Below are 6,329 nucleotides of genomic sequence, written 5' to 3' on the forward strand. Positions count from 1 at the left end.
GATTTTTTTCCGCTTGTCTCAGTCCGCCATACATGTTCACTGACAGCTGTATTTAAACATAAATTTCTAAATTATTATAATTTCAATGAAGCATCAAATTGCTGTTCTGTTCTCTATATTTTCCTACAAAAAAAGTACTTGCAAATTGAATCCAGAACTTCTGTCCAGTCTGTCTCTTTTGTATGTTTTCACGCAGACTGACACTGAGCACATGGACATTCTATAGTATAGTTTTCATGTGCGAAGCCAATCGGCACACCTGCAGAAACCTCCGATTAGAGAGGACTGACACACATTTTGCTGCTGTAACCAACCATACAGTAGTTATCCTCATGAATAATGAAGCCAGGTGTTTAAACAGTTAATATTTGTTTATTCTTCTTTAAATGGTTCAAATTTTGGAGATAACAGATAGTCCCCACAAAGTAAATTCCTCAGTTTTAAGTTCCTTCTCTGTGTTTGCTATGTTTCTGTTCTGTATTGCTCTCTCATCTCTTTTTGTGGCATAGGGGCAAAACGAAATAAAAAAAAAATAGAACTGGGGCCTTACCACAGGTTGCATGATCGAATGTGTAAGAAAGAGCTAGGGGTTGAAGTTAAAAAAAATCACTTTGTGTCACAGGTTTTATTTTAGTTTTGTTGCATTTCCTTTCCCAGGAATTTCACAACTCCTAAGATTAATCTTATTTGGCTTCCCCTTGTGGGGTCTGTACTCCAGGCTGAGAGCCACTGGACTACGGAGTTCAATATCTGGTACTAGCCTAATTGGAGAGTAAATGTATCCCTATAGTATGTCAGAGGGTCATGAAATAGACCAATGAGAATGACAAGTCCTTATAAAGATATGTGCCCAGATATGAAGTACATTTGGTGTGGACTGAATTTAGTTTCTAGTGGGTTTTTGGATAACATACATAGTGTGACCTCTTTTCCTTAATGCTTAAACACAGAGGACAACAGACAGTCAGAAGCTACCCCTACACTTAAGGTAGTGGCCATTTACTACAAACAATACAATAGTTTTTACTTGTAATGATTTTCAGAAAAGGTGGCAAAATAATACTAAACTGGTTTTCAGATTCACTATAAAACATTTGGCACTGCTTATACTGTCAGACATCAATATAGAAACCATTAAAATACTGGGTAAAAGCCCCAGTTCTACTGAAAAGGCTATCTTGACTGCATATGTAGCTGTATCTGTATCCAAACTACTACTGGTATAACTGTTTTTATATCTGATCAAAAGATCATATGAACAACACCTCTACAAAGAACAAAAGTGTTGCATATATTGTTAATACATCGAGTGCCTGGAAATTCAAGTGATCACAGGAAAGTGTTTGTTTTGTTAACTATTGTCCTTTGATGGGAACCTGCTGAGCTAATAAGCAACATACTGTAGGTTCAGGCAAATGCTAAGGCACCGGTGGAAGAGTCGTGTGTTACTCTCCATATGGATTTCTCATGGCTTTTACAGTGTAAATTCTTTTGACATAAGATAGAATGGCTTTAAGTGGTTATCTATGGGATACAGTGTGAGAAGAGTCAGACAAAGTGCTGTTCATAGCACATGAAACTGCTTTGCTGACAAACAGGAAGGGCTGAATGTGTACGGGCGGTACGACCTGATAAAAGCAACAACCAAAAGGAAAAAATACTTTGATCGTGGTAGCCACAGAATCATTCTCATCAGGGGGAAGAGAGAAACGCAAATAGCGGAGGATATGGCTTTCCAAACAACATGTCATCAAGCAGCAGAGCAAGTTCATTTGAGGAGAACTGGGGGAGGAAGGCACTAAGTTCATTCTCTCCCTCTCCCTCTCTCTCTCTCCTCTGCCCATCCTCCCTGCTCCCTCCCCCTTTTTTCTTCATTCACCCTTTCTGTACAGTACAGAAGGCCATAATCACACACTCTAACACAAACCCAAAGGCTGACTCAACTATATACAAACAAAATCATAAACAGTTGTAGCATGTATCCAGATGTTTTCACAGTCAGTTCGCAGTGAATCGGGTTGATACAAGAATCTAATCTGTTAAAGTAAAACTTAAAAAAAGTCTTTTGTAGACGCAGATAAGTGAAATATTGATGTTTGTATCATACTTCTTGTGTGGTTAAACAACTCCAAATGAATCAAAAAGACTTGATCTGAAAATGAGACCCTGCAATCTTATAATAAAAGTCCCTTCGTGTATAGAACAATGCTTGCAACATGGATCTGGTTCGTTCTGGTTTTTGGACATGTCTATCAAACAGCAGCTTTCAAGAACACTTTGGGAATGATATGGGTTTCCTGTATGATGATAGAAACCACATATTTGTCAAGGTGCTTATTCTACCCATGTGGTATACTTTTTCATTTTGTGGTAAAGATGGCCAACAGTAGCAACAGGGAAATTTTATGTTGCCTGTGGTTGCGGATTTCTAGCACCTACGTAACAATCCTGCAAGAGAAGAAACCAAATGTTTAAGAAAGCGGCTAAATGCCTTTTATCTGAGGTTTTCTTGTTTGGAAACTTAGCGGTATTAATCCTTTTTGATTGGGTGAAATTTCTTTGTTTCTTGCGATGTCTATAGGCTCTAACTGGCCATATATTGTACCTACACGCTGCTTTTACTACAGTCCTGTACTTTAATAGGCAGTAACACACCAACCTAAATTTCTTTCTAATTGAGGCATGTGTTTTGTCACACAGCACTGTGTCAACAGACGGCTCATTACAGTAACTATACAAATGCTTTCTTTGGTCATTATTACTCAATGCGTTTAACCCATTAAATGACATTTCAAACATAATCCCTTTGTGTTTGAGTTGAGCAGAAATGGAGATTTAGACTTTGTGTTTGGTGCAAGAAAAGCAGATGCGTGTAGAGTGTGAAAGGCTAAAAGTGCAACAGACAAATAAAGGGAGGCGTCAGTACAAAGAGGAATATCAAGGCCGAAACAAAAGCAGAATCATAAATCAGAAATACCTGGAGGTGATCACTTTTTTGTAAAGGTTGGGCTAGTGTTCACCCGCAGTGAATTAGGCCATGGTGGCGGCGGAAAAAAAAAGGCGGGATAGAAAGGAGACAAGAATGCATTTCCACATCCCTCTCTTTGCCTGCAAGACGAGGAAAAGGCTGAGTGGTATACCAGCAAGCAACCCCACTTGAACAGGGGCTGGGGCTTGAGAGCAGTTTCTGGGCCATGCCCTCCTCTCTCCCTGCCCACTTTTGCCCTGCTGCCAAGAGGGAGAGACAGCGAGGAGAAAGGGAGGCAGGAAAAGAAACCATCAAGTCAAAACAGTTTTGTCTACACACTCCTACCAAAGATATTAAATCCATGCAGGATATACATAAAAGTAGACTGAGTTGTGTTTTGAAGTGAAGACAGATTTGACCGAGTATAATTGCTCGGTGAGCACTCACATGAACTGTAGATTATGTGTCATCAAACAGACATCTCACTTGACTGTACGATGAAGTGCTGGGACGGAGTGGAGAAAGCAACAGAGACAAACAGAGAAATAGGCTCAGATAAAGAAATCAGAAGTGAGTACTTACATGCTGTCTTCTAACAAAGCTAAAAGGTTAGACACGTTTATCCACTGTTGGTCAGACAATTCAGTGCCAGATATTCCAGAGCAAATGAGTGAAACCTTTTGTCAGCAGTTGGCATCATTCCCAGGTAGTACATGCTTCACAGTTCCCATTTTCGGTAGCCGCTCCGGATGTCTTTAGTTGTTCTGCACCTGCCTGACGTTTTTATTTGGATTTGTTGCTCAACAGATAAAAGGAGATCATAACTGCTGAGAATCTGATGTAATTTGGTTGTGATAGTGAATGGAAACCAGTGTTTACTGTCATCATAACAGATCAAATGAGTGTTTGGGCATGTTTACTACAATACACCCTCAAGTAGCAATATGTGTCATGGGGTTCTGAAGCAAAAATAAGGGCAAGGGAAGAGTCGGTCTCTGGGAATGAGCAAATCCAAAGGTAATGTTCTGCGTGGATCATCACCAAGAAATTAAATTTAAAAAATCCCATATGCAAGTCCCAAAGAGGACACAGTGCTATAATTTGTAGTGTGTCCATGTCACAGAGTGCCATAGATGTTCATCAGTATCTTTCCTCAGGCAATATCCGAGACAGCTTCCTGTGTGACGTCAGACTCTTCGCTTTTTTTTCCTTATACTGTAAATAATTCTCTCCTCATGCAGTCTTCTTTCCAGGACATTTTGTGCATATTCTTGTAGAACCTGTTCTTTCAGTGAACAAAAAGTGCATATGAATCGTTGTTCTGACATCTCAGGCAGGCTGTAGAAGAGCAGTGAAGAGGAGAGGAGCTGCAAACTCTTTGCAAATCTCATTTTGTGTCTTCTCTTCCTGTTCGCGAATGCTGAGCTTGTAAAAGTTTCAGCTGCAAAGACTTGGGCCAGCCTCTCCTGGCACTGGTTCAAAAGGGCACTGCCTCTTTCAAAAAAAAAAAAACATAGTCTGCGAGTGGAGTGCTAGCTCTCCCTCTCTCCCACCACACTCACTCTCTCAGGGATTCAGGGCAGTGACCGTTCTCAGGACATTTACTCTCAGGGTAATGCCAGCTCGTGCCAGCTTAGTCATTAACTCATTTGTATATGCGTTAGGGATTCACACTAGTCTGGATCGCTCCGGGGAGGCTGGTCTCTAACACAGACACCCACAGAATAGGAAATTCAAGCTACCATACAGCACTACTTCCTGGATATTTTGTCCTCCATTTCAGATATCTCATGAAGCTCAGTAGGGCTTGTAATACAGTTCACACAGGGTTTCTAGTTGATTTGCATTTGTGGTCTGAGTGGCTGACATTTCTCTGCGCTCTGTGTACTTCCGGGGGCATGCGAGAAAGATAGCTGTGTGAAATAGCCAGAAATCAAATGACAGTACAGATTTTTTTTTGGCATTTTACCACATACAAACTGAAATCATTCTACAAACTGTCAAGACTTGTTTAAGCATTCTTAACTCTTCCATATTGGATTTGTTTTTGCAAAGTTGTAAACTACCGTTGTCTGTCCTCGAGAAACATTCTAACCGGTCACACAGCTAACAGTGCAGTGAGAAGTGTGTCAAAGATCATAGCGACCTACTGAAAGCTGTAAAATTGATGAGTAACAACAGCTTTTTTTCAGAAGTAAAATAAATAAAGCACAGTCATCTTTGGAATTTACAGTAAGAGGAAGGAAGCTGCAAAAAAAAAAAAAAAAGTATTTTGTAAAAATGTGGTTCTCCAGCAATTTGATACAATGAACTGTTTTAACTAGAAGGCTCAAAATCTGAGAAAGGTCCATAGTGTATGACCAAGTACTCAAAAACATACGTACACTGTGTATATGTGCAGCACATTCACCTACACCTCTGCAATCATCTGCCTCTGTGCATTTGTCTTTTTGAGGACTGAGTTGGCCTCAGTGGTTTCTGTGGTGCCACTGTCTGTGTCTCTACACTGGGACATCCACTTGAAAGCCTGCTTACAGTGTAGTGATGTCATCACCTGCTCACGGTACATTGTTCATGTCATTGTGTGCAGCCATAACAAGATCCCCTCTTGCCTAGCTGAGATGATTTTATTAACAAGGAAGAGATACCAGTGAGTCTTGTGAGTGAAGACGTGTTCTCAGTTCAGTCCTTATTAGATTTGGGACATTGCTGCTTTAGCCTTCATGCAAATTCTTATTTCATCATTGCCTCTTAGCTCCTCGCTAAGTCACCCCTGAAAGTCCACTGAAGACCACATGTACAAATAACAAGATGACTTTTGTGTTGAGATAATAAAAACCTGATACTTTAGCTTTAAAGGCAGCAGCAGAACATTACATAGTTAACAGTGTATGAAAGTCATAAAAGTCATACAGGCTTTCTGTGTTCTTGAAAAGTCCTTGAGAGCAGTGACATTATAGTTTGTCTGTTTTGTGAGATACAACTCTGTCGAGGACATCATGGCCACCCACTCTCAATTGAATTAACTGTTTATAATAGTGACGGCCCAGGGGAAGAAGCTGTCCTTGTGTCTGGTTATTTTGGGGCAAACTCATCAAAACATGTGCTAAACACTAAAGGCTCCATCGTATCTTAAAGACCTCGTAGAGCCTTATCATCCTAACAGAGCACTTCGCTCTCAGAGTGCAGGTTTACTTGTGGTTCCTAGAGTCCACAGAAGCAGAATGGGAGGCAGAGCCTTTAGCTATCAAGCTCCTCTCCTATGGAACCAACTCCCAGTCTCAGTTCAGGAGGCGGACACCCTCTCTACCTTTAATATTAGACTTAAGACTTTCCTTTTTGATAAAGCTTATAGTTAGGG

The sequence above is a fragment of the Monopterus albus genome, unplaced genomic scaffold (genome assembly GCF_001952655.1).
Source record: "Monopterus albus unplaced genomic scaffold, M_albus_1.0 scaffold1.1, whole genome shotgun sequence".
Lineage (NCBI taxonomy): Eukaryota > Metazoa > Chordata > Actinopteri > Synbranchiformes > Synbranchidae > Monopterus > Monopterus albus.